The 22,462-nt window shown below is 30.9% G+C and overlaps 2 pseudogenes; one reads left to right on the top strand and one right to left on the bottom strand.

The window, feature by feature from the left end:
* Positions 1–9,738: 9,738 nt before the first annotated feature.
* On the bottom strand, positions 9,739–9,857 carry LOC118609600 (annotated as a pseudogene).
* A 10,624-nt stretch (positions 9,858–20,481) lies between these two features.
* Positions 20,482–20,600, top strand: LOC118609738 (annotated as a pseudogene).
* The last annotated feature ends 1,862 nt before the right edge of the window (positions 20,601–22,462 follow it).

Genomic DNA, 22,462 nt, shown 5'->3' with positions numbered 1-22,462 from the left:
CACCCACGTGCTGCCGTTAAAAATCAGAGGGATATCTTGGCTGCCGAGGTTCCCCCAGAGGAGCGATGGGTCTCAGACTCACACCAGGCTCCTCAGCCCAGGGCTTCAGTGCCAGGAAGAGGAGTCCCATGATTTCTGGCTGTGAAGACCAGCAGAGATTTTGACTGATTGAGACAAAGAGCAACTGGAGTCCTAGGCACACAAACCTATTTGCTGTTGAACTCACTCTCTGAAGCAATAGCATAAAAAGTTCTGGGAACATACAGAAAGTAACTGAATTGTCTATCTTCAGGGTGACAGCTGAAGGGGGAGCTTTCTCCCAGACAGAATTGCTGACAATAGTCATGGTTTCTTTTTTGAGCCCTCCCCACACAGCATGCAGGTGCAGCAGATGTCATACCTAAGACTCTTATTAACCTGGCTAATACTGTTAGCCCTTTCCTGGTAATTCCCTGAGATCTCACCCCACCTAACTTGTAGGCCCACCCAAGTTGTTTCCAGTTGCCTTTCCATGCAAATGTTCTGTCTTGGCTCCTGTTGTAGACTATCCTAAAATCTCTCAAAGTTTTACAAACTCCAAACAAGCAGTATCAGCCTAGGCATGCCCTGTAACTCTTGCTGCTGGCCTGTGTTTGCAGCTTAGTCTCTCCCAGGCAATTTCAAGAGCAGTAGAAGTGGCAATTCTCTGCAGATCACTTTGTAGCTCATACCAATGGCTCTAGGCAGTACAGAGGTAGTAGCTGACCTTGTCCTGCAACAGAGACTCTCCGAAGAGGTCCCAGAAACAACACACCTGGTGGCCAGCTTCAGACTTGTCTTACTCTACAGATTTCCTATCTCTAGGATGATCAACTTTTCCCTTACTATATTTTTATGGCTTAGTTTAATAATAGAAAGTCTACAAGAAAGAAATAAGAGCATGACACTTAAAATATATACATTATATATATATGTGTGTGTGTATGTATGTGTGTGTGTGTGTATAACATGTGATTTCTTTTATATTCTTTTTAAAACTTTTTTAAAAGGTAAAATAATTTTGTGATCTTTATGATAAAGTCAGGAAGAAAAAAACTCCACCTTTCTTTGTCTAATTTTCCCATTTATAATATGAAGAGAATATACTAGATAATTGCTAAGATTATTTTTTATAAATTAGCATTTTATAAATAAGTATAGTCATCTGACTGAAAGGAGAAAGGCAGTTCAATATATTGAATATACTAGAAAGGATAAAATTAGACCTAGTATTTTAGGCAAAACAAATGGCATGGAAGGACTTATTGTTGTCATATATATTTGTAAATAATTGTGAGAACTTAACAAACAGCCCTTGAGAGTTAGAAGTTGGTGAAGTGCTTTATACAATTGTTTTGGTAATAGAAAATTGGAAGGAATAAAAAGTCTGCCAAATTATGTCTTGAAGCCCCATAAAACCTATTCATCTCACTCTAAAATTTTCCAATATAATGTGATTGCTTATCTCAAAGCAGAAATATATACTTATATTTATTTTTCTACCATTTTATGATATTGTTCTTTTTCTATCTGTACATCTATGGTACTTTTCACATTGCTGGCATCTTCCAATTATGCCTTCCTTAATCAATTGATTTTTAGTAAAAAAAGTCATCAAAGATTTTCTTATTTTTCCAATAGTTAAGCTATCTACAGTTTTAAAACACAAAAGATTGACACAATGGCAACATAACGAGGAACAAGTAGTGAAATAAATGATCAAAATTAAGCTAAGCTATGTCTAAAAGTAGAGTATACACCAATGAACTAATATTTTATTATAGCATACAATTTATGTGTAAACAAGCAGAAGTTAGATAATTCAAGATACAAGATGTTCAACAACTGTTATGATAAATTTTGTTAGTATTAAAGAATTTACGTAAAATTTCTGATTCATAACTTTTATTTCAAATCTCAAAATTGCCCCAAAATGAAACTAAGGGAATGTTTTAAACACTTTTCATATCTATTTAAAAATTTTTTCTCTGATATTTACATAAATGTGCATGTAAAATTTCTCGAAATTTTCTAAAAAATATAAATCACCCTTGACATTTTATGCAGGATGAATTTTTAAAAACATCTCCCTTTTTCACCCAACCTTAAAAAGGTACCAGCCATTCTAAATGATGCTTTAATTATAGCATGATATCAGTTAATTTTTGCTGTGTAACAAATCATTTCAAATCATTGTAGTTTAAAACAACAATTACTTATTCATAATTTGTCAGGTTTATAATTCGAGCTGGGCAATAATTTAGCTGGTCTTGGGTTCTTGTTGTGTCTACTATCAGTTACTGTATTGACTAAGGACTTAATGTTCTATGGGAGCAAAACTGGGATGGCTAATGTCTATTCTACATGATCTCTCATATTCTAAGAGTTTAGCCTACCCTGGTTCATATGGTCTTGAAAAAGTTCTGAAAATTATGAAAGAGGAAGCTTCAAGAACACTTCAATCATAGGATCAAAACTAATATAACTTCCCTTTGGCTACATTTTATTGGTCAAACAAGTCACAAAGCCAGTTGATAATCAAAAGTTGAGGAAATAAACTTTACATCTCAATGAGAGGATAAGGATAAGTGGTCATTTTTGTAAACTACCACAAGCATCAATTTTAGAAAATGTCTTGAAACTTTACCTGAACTTTACCACTTAGTACTAATATTTTTCAACATTTATGTTTTGAAGATGAACTTCTAGCATCTAAGAAACAAATACTTAACTAAAATTTTGCATGATAACTAATTTTTAAATTTAAATAATATCCCATTTTCGATGAAAGAAGCTTGGGAATATTGAGAAATTTGACAAAATCGACATAGCCCTTAAGTGGAAAAGTCAGAATTTGAACTCTAGTGTATGTTATCCCAAGCCTATCTGATTATAAATTCAAGCTCTTAATTACTCCACTGTACTCAGTAATTTCTGTCAGTACTTTAAGATCTGAAAGGTGAGACAGCCTCATAATACAATTTTGCTATATAATTAGAGTGAATAAAATTCTATAAATTTATGGTATAGAATTTAACCAGCTCTTTTTCATACCCTAAATATCTACTTCAACTATTTATCATGATATCTATAATAAACTGTTAATGACTTAATATGGTATTTATTACGATATTAGTATGGTATAATATGAAGCCACACGATGAGTGACTGCCTACTTTCACCTTTAAATATCTTTCTGAATTTTTTAGGGTGCCCTTTTTATAAAGGGATAGTTTTAACCATCATCAGCTAAATTAAGAGCAAGTAACTTTTTTGAGAATATTTTTTTCCCCTTTTTAATCCTCTCTCCCCTCACTTTTACCCCTGACCTACAGACGTTGCTATCTCACCTTAAGAACTGGATCTCTGAAGGTGGGGCGTCTCCTCCCACATCATCGAGGCGAGGGCCCAGGGCATGGTCCATGGCTCTACCTGGGGCACAAACCCAGGACTTTCTGAGTGTAAAGCAAACATGCTAACCACTACACTATGGAGCCACCCCAGCAAGTAAATTTTTTAATGAAGGACACCAGGATAGATGCCACAGAACAAGAGGGTTCAAGGATAAGTAAAAAGGGAGTATTTAAAAAGAGAAGCCAGAGTATATACAAAATTCTATTTGCTTATTTCACAAATGCTGTGAAACTATATGACTATTTGGCTATGGCCTCTAAAAACATTGCTTTATTTTAAATACAATTTTTTTTTTTCTGTTTGGAAGCATTCTTTAGAAACACCAAGAGTAGTCTGAATCTAAATCTACTGCATAGGTAATACAGATCAGACTAAAGATTCAAACTCATCAAAGTTCCACATTCATAAGAAACATTTTGGGATACCAAAACAGTCTATGATGTGAAATATAATAAAGGAGTCCAAATATCTTTCTATGGCCAATATGACCCAATGTCACTCTCTGTTTTCTAGTTACAAAACCTGTTCTCTAAATTTGACTTAGAGCTAATTAAGGCAGGAAACAATGAAAAGATGCAAAAGTAGTCATTTGCTTTCCTCTTTTCTTACTAGCTGACAGAATCCTATTAATTTCATTGGTTCCTATCACAAATCAATACCTCTATGAGGCTTTCCTAGTCCTTTACACAGGTAGAATTAATCATTTTCTTATTTGTGTTCTATGCCTATAACAGTGTTTATGACTGTATACTATGATGCTCCTCAATGTATTATAACTATGTGGGTATATACCATTGTTCCATAAACCCATTCTGTGTGTACTCAATGCTTATAACTCTATTATAATTATTTGTGACTTGATAAAGGGTCAGAAATAGGCAATGTTACACTATTTATTCTGATATCTTTGTGCCCAATACAGGTACACAGTAAACATCTTTAAACAGATTGATTATTTAACTGCATACACAATTCATTTTTAATGCTATTTTTAATACTATTTACTTATGGAAAAAAATTATTGATGCTCAGGTTTTCTACAGTATAAAGTTTGGTATTCAAGACATTCAAAATATCCAAAAGTCATTCTAAAGGTGTGGTTCTAGAAATCTCAATTATCATTTAGAAAACAATATGACTATTTGTGGATACTTTCCTCCAAATAAACACCTGCTCTAGCAAACTTGCTTTCTCTGTGTTCCTCAATGTAATATGTCTTCACTTAAGTTTTAATATCTGCTATTACCCCAGGTGGAATATCTTGATTATCTCTTTTTCACATTCTACAGAACTTTTTATTCAAAAACATATTCTATTCTATATCACAGATGTTCAATTATGATTTATCATCCCATAGATGATAAATTTCTGTAAGTCTCTGCAAATAACTTATATTCCAATGTTAGATCCTTTAGACTAAGTATGACAAGAAAGTAATTACTTAAGAAAGCATATTGAGTGATGATGTATTGGAATTAGTTTAAATAACAACTTTTCTTTTTACTAGAGTTATGAGTAACAATAAGAAAGTTACTTAATCTAAGACATGGTTTCCTTATCTGTAAAATGATAATAATAATACCTAACTTGCAGAGTTGTAGGAAGATGGAGGACAATATGTGTAATATGACTATACATAATAGGTACTTAATAAATGCTAAATATTACTATCACACATTTGTTATAGCCAATCCCTTCTTTGATCTTCCACAACATAAAAATTGCATGTGTTTTTTAAAGGTAAAATAAATAGAAAATACAAGACTCAAAAAATTTTTCTTTGAAAGTAAATCTCTGCAAAATAACAATTTTTAAAGATTCTAGTACTCTTTTTGAAAGAAGAATCAAAATGTATAAGGAGAGAATTAGTTGATACAAGAAAGGCAACTAGAAACAAGGTAAGATAGTGAGGACACTACAAATACAATAGCAAAATTGAAAAAAAAAAAGAAATGACACCAATAATAATCAACTCACTGTACTAAATTATAAATTTAGTACAAAATAAGATCCAACTCCAAGTGAAAAAAAAAGAAAAAAGAAACAAAGAATAATCCTAAAGTGTGTGCAGGAACTTTATTAAAATATAAATTTTATTAATATACATTTTTGAAAATCTTAAAAAGTGAAGAGAAATTCTAGATTCTCTAATTAGATGTTTTCCTTGTACTAGAAAATAAGATTCCAAACTTGACAAAAAAGAATAAACCACTGAGGATGAAAAGACAAAACTTTTAAGAAAAGACTATGGAGAGGGTTGTGTAAGTGTACTTAAAATAGAGAAAAGTCTATATCATAATAAGAAAATAATTATCAAACAAAAATGAAGAGATAATTTCAAAAAATTTGATGTTTGTAAAAATATTTAAAATTTGTGTTTAATTTATTTAAACATTTTTTTTTCAAATTGGTGCATATTTAAAATAATGATAAACCTAGTTTTAGTGGTGGGGGTCACAACAGCCATTCTGGTATACATTTGGTGGGAGAGAAAATTTACAAAATGTTTTCAGAGTACTATTTAGAAATTTATTAGAAGATTCTAAAAAGTAGCTCCCCTTCAACTAAGAAAGTTTATTTCAATTTTATTGTAAGGAAATAATTAATTGTGCAAATATATTGCATAAATGTAGTCATCAGAGTATGATTGACAGTAATGAAAAATTGTAAAAATGATTAACAAATAGAGATAGCTTATTAAATTGTCATAATGATGAAAATGATCAAATGTTAGTAATGTTTACTATATGGCACATTTCTAAATTTTATACATTGTATTATTACATTTAATTCTCATGATATGACTATACATTTATTATAATTTTATTTTGTTTTTCATTTTACAGATAAGAGTTTACAAAAGCTAACCCATGACACACATTGGTTGAGTAATGAGATAACTCAAGCATTTTAACATCAAAATTTGTGTCCTATCTTCTTATTTTTTTTCTTTCTTCATCCACATTTCCTGTATTGGGATATTATACAGGCTTTATGTATGCTATTTTAGATTGTATTTATTAATATGGAAATGAGATTATAAAATACTGACTGTATATCTATATATCTACCTGTACATATATACTTGTGTTATATTAGTCCACTCAGGTTGCTATAACAAAAATATCATACACTGGGTGACTTATAAAAAAAAATTATCTACAACAGCTCTGGGGACTGGAAAGTCCAAGATCAAGGTAATCAAGAAGCTGGTAGATTCAGTGTTTGGTGAGGGCCTGCTTTCTAGTTCATAGACAGCTGTCTTTTCACTGTACCCTCACATGACAGAAGGAAAAAAGAAGCTCTCTGGGGCCTCTTTTATAAAGGCACTAATCTTACCCATGAAAGCTTTCCTCTCGTGATCTAACTACCTACAAATACCACCACACTGGGGATTAGGCAACAATATAGAAATTTGGAGCGGGCACAAAATTCAGTCTATGTCTACATCTGTATATCTATATTATGTGTAATGAACATTCATTCTTACATGAAAAGTCATTAAAATAGACAATTATGTTAAAAAGAGAACTGAAAATTTTGAAATGCATGAAAAATACATTTTAGTCAACTGTATCAAAGTATTAACTGGAATAAATATGGTTAACTTCATTTTTATATTTGTTTTGGTTTGTTATTTCTATATAGTATGATGTAATGAAAAAACACCTTTCAATTTAGCAGATACTACTCAAATTATAGTATTTATTCAGCATCATTAAAATATATATGTATGTGTGTGTATATATGTGTGTGTGTGTGTGTGTGTGTGTATGTATATATATACACACACCCATAGCCAAGGAATCAAAGAAAACATAGCAAAATGATGGAGTTTTCTGTTATTAACTAAAATAATTTTCTCTTCTTAATATGTGTTTTCAAAACATGATGATATAGTATTATAATAAAATGAGTATTATTATAATAAAAACAGTATTCAAATAGTGATTTAATATTGACTTACATAATCACTTTTTATCATTTCTATTTTGTTTTTCCTAAGATATGTAATAGTATAAATTTGTTTTTGAGATATTTATTGTATTAAATAATTTTATTTAAACTCTGCACTAACTCTTACATTATTTGTGCAGTTTTATCAATAAAGGAATTTTGACTTTAACTATTGTCTTTCAAGGTGCTAACTTATACACTCTTTTAAATACTTAATGTTCAACATTTACTAAAAATCACAAAATTTCATCTTTCATTGAGCAATTTCATAGTATAAATCCTTGGAGACTTTTGGAATAGCTATTCTAAAATGCATGTCTTTAAAGAACACTAGAACAAAAATCAAATTAATTTCTTCCAGTGCGCCGAGAGATAATTGGCAAGTCTGACCTGTGAGATGAATTAGTGAGCATTATCATTAAGTCCTTGACAGACACTGGGGAGGTGGCCAGTACTTCACTAGATGGAATTAAAAATTAAAAGACACGTTAGAGAAGTAACTACATGTTACAAGATGAAATTTTAGAGAGACTACTTTTCTGCAGTAACAAAAATAGATGTGTAATTCAAATTGAGAACAAAAAAACAAAGTGAGTATTGGAAATTATAAGTGAAAGACGAAAAAGAAAAAGCTATACACTTTATTGTTAAAAAATTAGACAAACACCAGATTTTCATATACCAAAAATTTAGCTTCCACAATATATTTAATATTTATAACATTCTCTCTGAAGTATATTTTTATTTTTTCAATTTTTTAAAATAAATTTATAGATCATTGGTTAATAAAATTATATAGGTTTCAAGTGTACAATTCAATAATGTCATAAATATATTACATTGTGTATTCACCACTCAAAGTTCAATTTCTTTCCATTACCATATATTTGACCCCCTTGACCTTTATCTACCTCCCCTCATTCCCTGCTTCCCTCTGATAACCATTGAACTATTGTCTGTGTCTATGAGTTTCTGTTTATCTTGTTCATATATTGCTTTCAGTTTTACATCTCACATCTGAGTGAAATTATATGGTTTTTAAGTTCTGTCTGGTTCATTTTGTTTAACATGATAATCTAAGATCCATGCACGTTGTCACAAATGGCAATATTTCATCTTTTCTCGTGCCTGAATAATATTTCATTGATTATATGTACCACATCTTTATCCAAATCATCTGTCGAAGAGCACTTTGGTTGTGTCCATGTTTGGCCACTCTGAATAGTGTTGCTTAAATATTGGGATGCTTATATCTTTATGCATAAATGTTTTCAATTTTGGGGGGAAATACTTATAAGAGGAATTGGTAATTCTAGTCTTAATTTTTTGAGGAACCTCTATACTGTATAATGGCTGTACCAATTTATACATCCACCATCAGTATACTGGGGTTTCTTTTTCTCCACAGCCTCTTCATCACTTGTTACTTGTCATGTTGACAATAGCCATTCTAACAAGTGTGAGGTGGTATCTCACTGTAGTTTTGATTTGCATTTTCCTAAGAGCTAGTAAAGTTGAACATCTTTTTATATGTCAGTTGGCCATTTGTATGTCTTCTTGGGAGAAGTGCCTGTTCAGGTCTGTTATTTTTTAATTGTATTGTTTGTTTTTTTATTGTTGTTGAGTCGTATGAGTTCTTTATGTATTTTAAATATTATCCCCCGTTAAAGGAAGGCATTGTTGACAGATATTTTCTCCCATTCAGTTGGTTGCCTGTTTTGTTGATTTTTTTTTTTTTTTTTTTGCTGTGCATTAGCTTTTTAGTTTGATATAGTACCATTCATTTATTTTTGCCTCATCTTTGAGGTCAAAATTATACAATCCTCTCTAAATCCAAAGTCGATGATTTTAGTATATATGTGTTTTTCTATGTAATTTATTGTTTCAGGTCTTATATTTAGATCTTGAAGTGTTCTTTTAAATTTGTCTCCAACATGAGAAACGAGGAAAAGTTCAAACACAGATAAAAGATTCTGATATAAGAAGAAGACTGAAATAAAGGATGTTTTAGAGCAGTAGTCCCCACTATTTTGGACACCAAGAACTGGTGCTCCTATAAGAACCTAATGCCTGATGATCTGAGTTGCAGCTGAGGTGGTGATGCTAGCGCTGGGGAACAGCTGCAAATGCAGATGAAGCGTTGCTTGCTCTCCTGCTGCTTACCTTCTGCTTGCTCTGTGGCCTGGTTTCTAACAGGCCATGGACTAGAGCTGATCAGTGGCTCGGGGTTAATTAAATTCACAGTGTCTATTATTCTATTATCTTTTTTAGGCAAGGCAACCTTTGGTTGACCTCACAGATTGCAAAGATCTTGTCAGCTTACAATCTTATATTTTTTCTTATTTTTTATGTCTACAGCACCTGATCTTCCTAGGTGGTCTTTCATCCAAGTACTAACCAGGCCTGACCCTGCTTACCTTCCAAGATCAGACAGGATTGGGCTTGGTCAGGGTAGCATGGCCATAGACTGGAAATATAATTTAAATACCATAAAATTTACCCATTTTAAGTGTAAAATTTAATGATTTTTACCAGATTCACAGAGTTATTCCACCATAATCTGATATTAGAATATTTCTCTCTCTTCCAAAAGAAAACTCATGCTCATTAACAGTCAGTCACCATTAGTCACCCCACCCCCCCAGCCCTAGAGAACTTAATCTATACTCCATTTCTAGATTTTCTTATACAAATTGAATTATAGAACATGTGATCTTTTATAACTAGACATTTTAAGGTTCATTACTGTTGTAACATCCATAAATAGTTTATTTTTTATGTCAGAAGACTATTCTGTTGTAGGGATATACCACATATGTTTATTGATTAATGAGTTAATGAAAATTGAATTATTATTATTATTATTATATTATTCTGATATAAACATTCATGTACACATTTTTGTGTGAGCATGCGTTTCAAATTCTCTCTTTACTTATTAAAATTTCCAAGTCATTTAATAATGCAATGATTAACATTAGGTTTTCCAAAGCGATTACACCATTTAACATTCCCACAAGCAATGTGTGAGGGTTGTAAATTCTCCACATCCTAGTCAATACTTACTATTGTCTGATTTTAGTCATTATAGTAGAACAGAAGTGGTATCTTATTTTGGTTTAAATCTGCATTTTTCTATTGATTAATGATGTACATCTTCGAATGTGCTCCTAGATCACTTTATACCTTCTTTGGACAAATGTCTATTTAATATTTTGCCCATTTTTAAATTGGGTTATTTATGTTTTTATTATTGACCTGTAATAATTATTTATATGTTTTAAATATAAATTCCTTATTAGTATCTTGTTTGCAAATATTGTTTATTCTGTTTTTACTTTCTTAATGTTCTTTGATGCACGATAGTTTTTAAACTTGATTAATTTTAGTTTATGTAATTTTTTCTTTTGTTGCTCATGTTCTTCATGTCACCTCTAAGAATCCATTGTCAAATCCAAGGACTTGAAGATTTCCCCATATTTTCTTCTAAGATTTTTGTAGTTTTGGCTTTTATATTAAATAATAGATCCATTTTGAAATAATTTTTATATATGATGTGTGTTAGGAGTCCAATATTTTTTAATGGGAATATTTAATCTTCCCAGCACCATTTGTTGAAAAGACAACTATTTTCCAATTATATTACCTTTATCAAAAATCAATTGACCATAGATGTATGGGTTTGTTTCTAAACTCTAAATTTTATTCCATTGATCTATATGTCTGTATGATTGCCAATTGTACATTTTTTCTTATTACTGCAGTTTTGTAATAATGTTTGCAATTGTACATTGTGACTCTTCCAAATTTATTTTCTTTTTTCAAAATCTTTTTGACTGCTTGGTATTTCTTTCCATTTCATATGAACTTTAGGATAATTTTTTTTATTTCTAAAAAATGAGATTTTAATAGATTTGCATTTACATTTTTTACATTACTTTAAGTACCATTGCCATCTGAAAAGTATTATCTTTCAATTCATAGACACTGAATGAATTTCCATTTATTTAGGTCTTTCTTAATTGCTTACAGCAGTATTTTGATGATTTGAGATTTAGGATTAATGCAATATGTGACATTAACTAATTTCCTTATGTTTAACTATCCTTATCTTTTTCAGATAAATAACACTTGTGATTAACATATAATATAATTTATAATGTTTTTAAAATTACTCAAGAGATTCCTATGCGAACTGTTTGTTTGTTTGTTTGACATATAACACTATGTTATTTCCAGGTGTGCATTATAATGATTCAATATTTGCATACATCGCAAAATAATTGCTGTAATAAATCTAGTTAGCATTCATCACTATTCATATTCACAAATTTAATTTTCTTGTGAGGAGAACTTTTAAGATCTACTTTCTTGGCAACTTGCAAATAGACAGTACACCCTCTTTACCCATTTCATTTGTATATTTTTTTTAATATAATGTCAGCTTGTTAGTATTTTGTTGATAATATTTGCATCTTTGTTTATATATATTGCAATATATGTAATTGTAATATCTTTTCTTTAATCATAATATCTTTGCTTATTTTTCTGTTAGGGTTATGCTGGCCTTGTGTATGAGATAGGAAGTCTTCTTTTCCTTTTTTTTTTTTTTTTCAGAAGAGTTTGAGAAGGACTGGTATTAATTATTCTTTAAATATTTGGTAGAAATAACAGGTGAAGTAAGTATCTGGTCCAGAATGTTTCTTTTGTTGGGAAGTTTTTGATTACTGAATCACTTTCTTTACCTGTTATAAGTCTTTAGTAAATTTTGTGTTTCTAGGAATATGACCATTTCATCTAGGTTATCTAACTTGTTGGCGAAAAAATTTTACAGTATTTTTCTGTAATTCTTTTTATATAAGATAGTAATATTTCACTCACATTTCTGATTTTAGTTAACTGTATCTTCTCTATCTTTCTAAATAAATTTAATCTATCTACCCTCTAATCTTTATAATTTCCTTCTTTATACAAACTTTAAATTTAGTTTAGTCTTTTTTATCTTGTTCTTTAAGATGTTAATTTAGGCTATGGATTTGACATCTTTTTTTAACATAGTCATTTATAGCTATAAATTTCCTTTAAAGAACACTTTTGCATCTCATAGTTTTCATATGTTGTTTGATTTATTTTTTATCTAAATTTATTTTTTTATTTTTCTTCTGATTTCTTCTTTAGTATGTTGATTAAAATTATGTTCTTTAATTTTCACATATTTATACATTTTTTAGTTTTCCTTCTGTGACTGATTTCTTATTCCATTATATTGTATCTGAAAAGATAACTTGTATTATTTCAATCTTTTTAATTTTATTGAATTTTTTTGGCTTAATATTAGTATATCCTGGAGAAAATATCATGCACATTTGATAAGAATGTGCATTCTGACTTCAGAGTAATGGATGGAAGGGCAGCTCTGGCTAGGATAAAAGTGCTATTTCTTTTTTTAACCTTCCCTTCATTCAGTTGGTAGGCAGGTGCCATTATTCCTTGTCTGAGCTTGTCCTCAACCCTGCCTGCAGGCCCAGGTAAGCACTGAATCTGAGTCTCCATCAAACTGGCTAACAGTGCTTTATCCATGCTGGTGATTTCTTGAGACCCTGCCCCACCCACTCTCACAGCGGCCCAGACCTCTTTTAGGAGCTGCTTCTCAAAAGTGGCCAACCTTGGTCCAAGCTAAAGCCTTGCCTAGAATCTCTGAAAGGTCCACAAACTGCAAACAAAAAGTAGGTGGTTTCAGCATGTTCAGTATTTCCTGCTAAGTGAGTCCCAGCCTAGCTCTAGTGGAAGCTGGCCTCAGTTCCAAGCATAGTCTCTCCCAGGTGCCTCCAATACCATTCGAGGCAGCTACCAACTGCAGATTACATTGTAGCTCTTACAAAATAGCTCTGGGTCAAAGATAGGAAAAAGCTGATTTAGGACTCTATTGAGGCCCTCCCAAGAGGCCCCAGAAGTGACACATCTGGTGGCTGGCTTCAGACCACACCAGAGGGCCATTCAGTTAGCTCCATAAAGAACACACCAAAAGGGTGAACTCAGCAAGAAATAGAATCCTGCTATAGTTAATCCCAATCCTTGGCATCAATGATGCACAAAAGCTCATCCATAGAGTTATGATCAATACTCATAGCCAGTCAGCCTGAAAGTCAATTAAAACCACTGATGTGCCGACAGCAATCAGGGGCCAAATTCGGGAAAAGGGCGTACACAACCCACAGAAAAGATACTCCTGGAACACCCAGCTCAGATGATCAGGGAGATTATGCCACTGGTCCTCACAGGACACTTACCACATAAAGCCACTCTGCCAATATTAGAAGGTATAGCAGATCTATCTAATACATAGAAATAAACACAAGGAGGCAGCTAATATGAGAAGACAAAGAAACATGTCTGAAATGAAAAAGATAGAAGACAGCTTCATAAATAACTAAATAAAATAAAGGCAGACAATTCACCATATGCAGAGTTTAAATCACTGGTTATAAGGATAGATACTCAATAACCTTAGGGAAAGCATAGATAGTCTCAGTGAGAACTTGCTAAAAAAGACAAAAACCATAACAAAGAATGAGTTAGAAATGAAAAATACAATAACCAAAATAGAGAATACATTAGAGAGAATCAACAGTAGAATATATAAAACAGAGAATAATATCAGTAATTTGGAAGACAAAGTAGCAGAAAATGTCCAATTGGAATCACAAAAGATAAGAAAAATATAAGAATAGTTTAAGGTACCTCTGGGACAACATCAAACATACAAACATTTGCATTATAGGGGTACCAGAAGGAGAAGCAAGAGAGCAAGGAATTGAAAATCTATTTGAAGATATAATGACTAAAAATTTCCCTAACTCAGTAAAAGAAAGAGAAATACAAGTACAGGAAACACAGGGAGTCCCAAAATGATGAACACAAAGAGGAACACACTAAGACACATAATAATTAGAATGAAAAATGTTAGACAAGAATTTTTTTCTTTTGTAAATTTGATATTAATTTTTTATTGAGGTAAAATTCATATAACATAAAATAAACCACATTAAAGTGAATAATTGAGTAATATTTTTAGTTATTCATAGTGTTGCACAACCACCATCTTTATCTAATTCCATAACATTTTTATCTCCTCACTCTTAAGCAGTTGCTTTCTATTTCCCCTCCCCTCAAGCCCTGTTCTGTCTTTGTGGACTTGCTTATTTTGGACATTTCATAGAAATGGAATTATACAATATGTGACCATTTTTGTCTGTCTTCTTTTATTTAACATTATGGTTTCCAGGTTTGTTCATATTTTAGCATGTATTAGTGCTTCATTCTTTTTATGTATAAGTAATATTCCAACTCATGCATATATCACAATTTGTTTATTTCTCCATTGATAAATATTTAGATTGTTTACACTTTTTTATTATTATGAATAATACTGCTGTGAACATTGGCATATGACACATATGAGAGTCCTTATTTGTATTTTTTCAAGTAATTTTTTGTTTAGTTTTTTGAGGAACTGCCAAACTGTTTTCCATAGTAACTAAGTTTAGTTACTATGTAAAATAGTTATTTTACATTTTCAGCCAGCTATGTTTGAGGGTTCTAGTTTCTCTAAATCCTCACCAATACTTGTTTTCATTTTTTTGATTATAGCCATTCTAGTGGGTAAAAAGTGATACCTCAATGTGGTCTTGATTTCCATTTCTCTGATGATTAATGATGTTGAGCATCTCTTTGTGTGCTTGTTGGCCAGTTGTATATCTTCTTTGGAGAACTATCTGTTCAAGTTTTTTGGCTATTTTTAATATTTTAGGGGGTCTTTTTGTTGAGTTGTAATAGTTCTTTATATATTCTGGATTCTAAACATTTATCGGATTGCTGACAACAGTTTAGTAGTTACCAGAGGAAAATAGGTGAGAGGCAAAGGTAGATAAGGGTAAAAAGGGCCAAATATATGGTGATGGACAGAAATCTAACTCTGAGTGATGAACACACAATGAAATATACAGATGATGCAGTATTACATTAAATTATACACTTAAAAACTATATAATTTTATTAATCAATGTCACCTCAATAAATTTAATAACAAATAAAATAAATAAAATAAAATAATAAAAATTCAAACCCCCAAAAGTCAACAACTACTCAATATTGTTTTTAAAATGGTTAATTTTCATTTTCAAAAGACTGAAAAGTCTCAAAAGACTTACAATACTTCTAAAAAATAATTTATTTTAAAAGACACTGTCAACACAAAAAGCAGGAGCAACAAAAGAAAAATAGAGATAAATCGACTTCATAACTAATAACTTTTACACATCAAAGGACATTATTAAGAAAGTTAAAATACAACTTACAGAATGGAAGAAAATATTTTCAAAGTAAAGAAAAAATTTTAAAACCAGCAATTAAAAAGCACAAGAGGGTTTTCTACCAGGGAGATCCCATTAGACTATTGGCTCACTTCTCAATAGAAACTTTGCAGGCCAGAAAGGATTGCACCAAACACTGAAAGTGATCAAAAGCAAGGACCTACAATCAAGGTTACTCTACTCAGTAAGACTATTAATTAAAATTGAAGGTGACGTAAAGAGCTTCCCAGAAATAAAAAAGCTAAAGGAATTCATTATCAACAAGTTAGAATTGTGGAAAAAAAAGTCAAGGGTACTTCTAAAAAAAGAATGGGAAAAATTCATAAATATGAAAAATAAAATGATGATAATTATGTATTTATCAATAATCATTTTTAATGTAAATAGATTAAGTGTTCCAATCAAAAGACATAATGAAGCTGAATGGATAGAAAACAATCTGTATATATATGCTGTCTACAAGAGACTCACTTTAGATAAAATGACACACACAGACTGAAATTAAGGGATGGAAAAAGATATTTCATATAGATGGAAATAAAAAATAGCTGGAGTAGCAGTACTTAAAATAAACTTTAAAAAACTGTAATAAGAGATAAAGAAGATCATTACATAATAATAAAGGGATCAATGTAACAAGAGGACATAACCCTAGTAAACTTACATGCACCCAACGTAGGAGCATCTACATACATAAAGTAATAATAAACCAACATAAAGGGAGAGATCAGCAGTAATACACTCATAGTAGAAGACTAACACTCTTTTGAAACCAATGGACAAGTCTTCCAGACAGAAAATCAACAAAGAAACATCAGCCTTAAATGACACACTAGAAAAGATGGATTTAATTGATATTTTAAAAGCATTTCACCCCAAAGCAGCAAAATATGCATTCTTGTCAAGTGCACATAGAACATTTCCTGGGATAGACCACAAGTTAGTCCAGAAAGTAAGTCATATGACATGTCTTCTCCAACTACAATAGTATGAAACTAGAAATCAGCTACAAGAAAAAAAAAAGGAAAATATACAAACACATGGAGACTAAACAACATGCTACTAAACAATGAATGGGTTAATCATGAGATAAAGAGCTTTCCAGACTAGAAAAATGAGTTCATCACCACCAAACCAGTATTACAAAAAATGTTAAGGATAATCTTTAAGTTGAAGAGGAAAAAAATTAAATACATGAATAATAAAATGACAATAACTATATATTTATCCAATTACTTTAAATGTAAATAGATTAAATGCTCCAATCAAAGGCCTAGGGTGACTGACTGGATATGTAGGTACCATACATATGCTACCTACAGGAAACCCACTTCAGATTGAAACACATGCAGAGACTAAAAGTAAACAAATAGAAAAAAAATTCATGCAAATGAAAACAAACAAACAAAAACTGGGATAGCAATACTTATAAAAGACAAAATAGACTTAAAAACAATGGCTAGAACATGAAACGAAGAACATTATATAATGATAAAGGAATCAATTAAATAAGAAGATACAAACCCTTGTAAGCACTTATGTACCCAACATAGGAGCCCCTAAATACATAAAGCAAATATTAACCAACATAAAGGAAGAGATTGACAGTATTGTCATGGTGGGGAACTTCAACAGCCCATTGACATCAATAAATAGATCATCCAGACAGAAAATCAAAAAGGAAACAGTAATCCTAAAGAAACACATTATACTTGATAGATTTAATTGATATTTTTAGAACATTTTACCCCAAAGCAGCAGTGTATACATTTTTTTCAAGCACACATGAAATGTTTTTCAGGATATCACATTAGGTCACAAAACAACTCTCAATATATTTAAGAAGATTGAAATCATATGAATCATCTTCAATCATGGTATTATGAAATTGAAAATTAATTACAAAAAATATTTTAAAAAACACGTGGAGGCTAAATGACATGCCGCTAAACAATTAAAGGGTTAATCATGAAATTAAAGAAGAAATCAAAAGCTGCGTTATGACAAATGATGTGGAAAAACAACAACTCCCCCCAAATCTATGGATTGCAGTCAAACTAGCTCTAAGAGAAAAATTTATATCAATACAGCCACACCTCAAGAAACAAGAAAAATCTCTAATAAATAATCTACCTTACACCTAAAAGAATTAAAAAATAAAAACAAATAAGGCCGAAAATGACTAGAAGGAAGGAAATAATAAAGAAATAATAAAATAAATTCTAAAAAAAGTAGAAAAGATTAATGAAACCAAGAGCTGGTTCTTTGAAAAAATAAACAGAATCGATAAACTTTTAACCAGAAAAATCAAGAAAAAAAGAGAGAGGACTCAAATAAATAAAACAGAAATGAAATAAAAGTGACAACTGACACCACATTAACACAAAGGATTGTGACAAAATACTATGAATAATCACATGCCAACAAATTGACAACTTGAAGGAAATGTATAAATTCTTAACATCCGATATTCTAAGACTGAATTAGGAATAAATAGAAAATCTGACCAAACCAATGACTCCTAACAAAATTAAATCATTAATCAAAAAACTCACATTAAACAAAATTCCTGAACCACATTGCTTCACAGGTGAATTTTACCAAACATTCAAAGAAAAATTAACTAATCTTTGCAAAGTATTTCAAAAAATTCAAGAGAAGGAGAGCCTCCCTATCTTATTTTACAATGCTAGCATTACCCTGATTTCAAAAACATGCAAAACATTACAAAAATACAAAATTATAGGCCAATATCACTGATGAACATAGATGCAAAAATCCTCAACAAAATGTTAGCAAGCCATATTTTTCAATACATTAAAAAGGTCACATACACACTATAATCAAGTAGGATTTATTTCTGGTATGCAAGATTGAAGAAAAGCATTTGACAAAACACAACATCCATTTACAATTAAAACTCTTAGCAAAGTGAGCATAAAGGGGAACATAACTCAACATAATAAAGGTCATATATGACAAACCCACGGCTAATATCAAACTCGAATGGTGGAAAGATAAAAGTTTTTTTCTTATGATCAGAAATAAGAAAAGAATGTTCACTCTCATCACTTTTATTCAACATAGTATTGGAAGTCTTAGCAAATACCACATGATCTTTCTTCTATTTGGAATATAAAAAACAAAATAAACAAATTAACAAAACAGAAACAAACATAGCTACAAGGAACAAATTTATTGCCAGATAGGAGAAGTTCAGGAGGCTGGGGAAAACATAAAGGGATTGAGAAGTACAAATTTGAAGTTGCAAAATAGTTACAGGTATACAAAGTACAGCACAAGAAATATAGTTAATAACATCATAATAAGTGTGTATGGTTTCATGTGAGTACTAGGATTATGGGGAGATTATATCATAAATTATGTAAATATTAAACCATTATGTTCTACCGCTAAAACTAGTATAGTACTGAATGTCAACTGTAAATAGAAGATAAAAATAAATTAAGAAAATAAAATTAAGAAAATAAGTAACATCCACAGCATATAGTTAGATTATGTTTTTAAAAATAATTTGTTTTGCTAGGCTCTTAATGGGTGAACTCAATCAATTTACATTTAAAGTAATTATTGATGAGAGAACTACTGTCATTTTTCCTACTATTCACTATATGTTATATATTTTTTATTTCTTAGGTTTTTTTTCAATATTTTCTCCTTTTGTGTTTGATTAATTTTTAGCCATGTACCTTTTGATTGCCACCCTTATTTTCTTTTCTGTATTTTTGTACCTATATTTTCAGTAGTTAGTACGGGAATTATACTGAGCATCCTAAATTGCTAATAATCTATGTTGGATTGATAACAATTTAGCTTCAAATACATTTAAAAACTTTGCAGTCTACAACTTCAGTTTATCCTCTATGCTATTGTTATTAAAATCCACATTTTTATTCACAGTGTACCCTTTAACATAAATTTTAAATAATTGTTTGATTCGTTTGTCTTTTAAATCATGTAGGACACAAAAAGTGGAGTTATAAAATAAAATTTTAATAATGCTGAACTTTATACATATCTATGTTTTTGTATTTTTCACTTATAGTAGTGAAAAATTCACTTATATATTAGAAATATAAGAAATATGATTATTAATTCTAAAGGAGAAAATATCTAAACTTTAAAAAAAATTTAGAAATGTTTCAAAAGTAATTCGAATAAATGAAAGTAAAGATTTTTATCTTTGGGTAGATGCTACCAGAAGGAGATTGATTATCTGATTTGGTGTGGCAGCAAAATATTAATTTAACAATTGATATTAGAGGACTCTTAAGAAAGAGATTGTATTCATTTATAAAAATAACAGAATTGACCTTTGGAAAATAGAAGTTTTAATACCCAGAAAATAGATGGAAGAGGATACCCAAGTCACAACTAAATGTGTTAGCAAAATAACATGAAGAAATGCAAAGAAATTTATACAAGGCATAATATTGAGAGAGAGGTAAAAACGTGAACCAACTTGTTGCATGGGTTGAAGCTTAAGTTATTGAAAGCCCGTGAAGAAAAAAAAGGGAGTCTAAATATTATTTTCATTTATTTATCGTCGTTATGATCATCATTTATTTATCAGTTATTATTTATTAATAATGTATTATAAAATAATTGTCAGGCATTATGATGAAATTTTAAAATTATGCTCATAAATCATACTTTGTGTAGATGGTGGGGAAAAAAGAAATGACAAGAATAAAATAGAGTCCATGGCCGTGCTACCCTAAACAAGCCTGATCCTGTCTGATCTCAGAAGCTAAGCAGGATCAGGCCTGGTTAGTACTTGGATGGGAGACCACCTAGGAAGACCAGGTGCTATATGTGTTAAAAAAAAAAAAAAAAGAAAGAAAGAAAGAAGGGATTGTGAGCTGACAATGCCCTTGCAATCTGTGAGGTCATCCAAGGGTTGGCTCACCTAAAAAAATATATATATAGAAAATAGATTAAAATACGTACTGTTGAGAAAAGCAATGTGAAATTAATGAAAGCCATCTTGTGTTCAGTAGATGGAAAGAAGTGAAGTGAACAGGAACTGCCTCTCTGAGTTAGTAATATTTGCAGGGCAAAGCTAAGTGAAGCTCTCTGGGAGAAGACAATGCCTGTCCCTCTGTTTGGAAAGCCCTAAGGTCTTTGTTTGAAACCATTTTTAAAATTTTCAGCCACTGTGAGACTCTTTGTAGGGAGTCTTATAAAGATATAACTAGAGAGATAGAAAGTTTGCCGCCATTGATAATAACTTTGGATTTTATTCCAAATACAAATGAAAAAAAAAATAGAGTTTTTGTTGAGAGTGACTTAATCTATCTGCTACAGGTCTCAAATCTCAAAAATAACCTTATTAATAAAATGTGTTTGGTGTGGAAGCTACTATTTTTTGGAGGAAGACAATGCTTATCATCAACAAGGAAAGGCTGTGTAATTCATCAGGCTCTATTTGAAGACCAACACAATAACTATTCTAAGACAGAGAAAGCAGAACAATCAATAGATATTAGTTATTTTGTCCAGAGCTATTATAAATTTTAGTGTTCATATTTTATGGATTTGGGGGTTACAATTTGACAGGTTACATAAGCAATACAGTGAAAATCTTGTGTTTTCTATTTTAAGTGGCTTGATATATGGCACAGACACAAAACTGAAGAAATATAAGCAAAAATGATTTAAATTTCTTATAAGACAAATTTTAAGAAGAGGTAAAATGTATAATTAAGTAATCCCATACATGAGATATTTAGGCATATCTTGGACTGAAATAAAAACACTCGACATTCTTTAAAATGTATTTTATTATTTTTATTTATAATTAAATGTATTAAGGTGACATTGGTTAATAAAATTATATAGGTTTCACGTGTTCATTCAAAGTTAAATTTCCTTCTGTCATCATATGTTTGACTCTCTTTATTCTTGTATACCTTCCCCTCTTCTCTGCTTTCCTCTGGTAACCACTAATCTATTGTCCATACCCATAAGTCTTTCTTCCTTTGTCATATTTGTTGCTTTCAGTTTTATATCCCACATATGAGTGCAATCATATGGTTCTCAACTTGTTCTATCTAATTAATTTTGCTTAGAGTAATAATCCCAAGATCCATCCATGTTGTTGCAAATAGCAGTATTTCATCTTTTCTTATGGTTGAGTAGTATTCATTGAATATATGTAACACATCTTTATCCAATCCACAATCAAAGGGCACTTTAGTTGTTTCCACATCTTGGCCACTGTGAATAATGCTGCTATGAACATCAGGGTGCATATATCTTTGCTGATAAAATTTTTCAATCTTTTTTGGGTACTCAGAAGAGTGATTGTTGGGTCATATGGTAATTCTATTCTTAGATTTTTGAGAAACCTCCAAACTGTTTTCCTTAGTGGCTATACCAATTTACATTCCCGCCAGCAGTGTATGAGTGTTCCTATTTCTTCTAACCTCTCTAATACTTGTTTTTACTTGTCTTGTTGATGATAGCCATTAAAACAAGTGTGAAGTCGTGTCTCATTATGGTTTTGATTTGCATTTCTTTTCTAGCTGGTAAAGTTGAGCATCTTGTCCTAGGTCTGTCGGCCATTTGTATGTCTTCTTGGGAGAAGTGTCTGTTCAGGTCCTCCGCCCATTTTTTAACTGGATTGTTTTTGTTTTGTTTTTTATTTTTATTTTTTTATTGTTGAGTTATATGCTTTC

Source organism: Rousettus aegyptiacus, unplaced genomic scaffold (genome assembly GCF_014176215.1).
Source record: "Rousettus aegyptiacus isolate mRouAeg1 unplaced genomic scaffold, mRouAeg1.p scaffold_m13_p_11, whole genome shotgun sequence".
NCBI classification, from domain to species: domain Eukaryota; kingdom Metazoa; phylum Chordata; class Mammalia; order Chiroptera; family Pteropodidae; genus Rousettus; species Rousettus aegyptiacus.
This window is presented reverse-complemented; position numbering and strand designations above follow the sequence as displayed.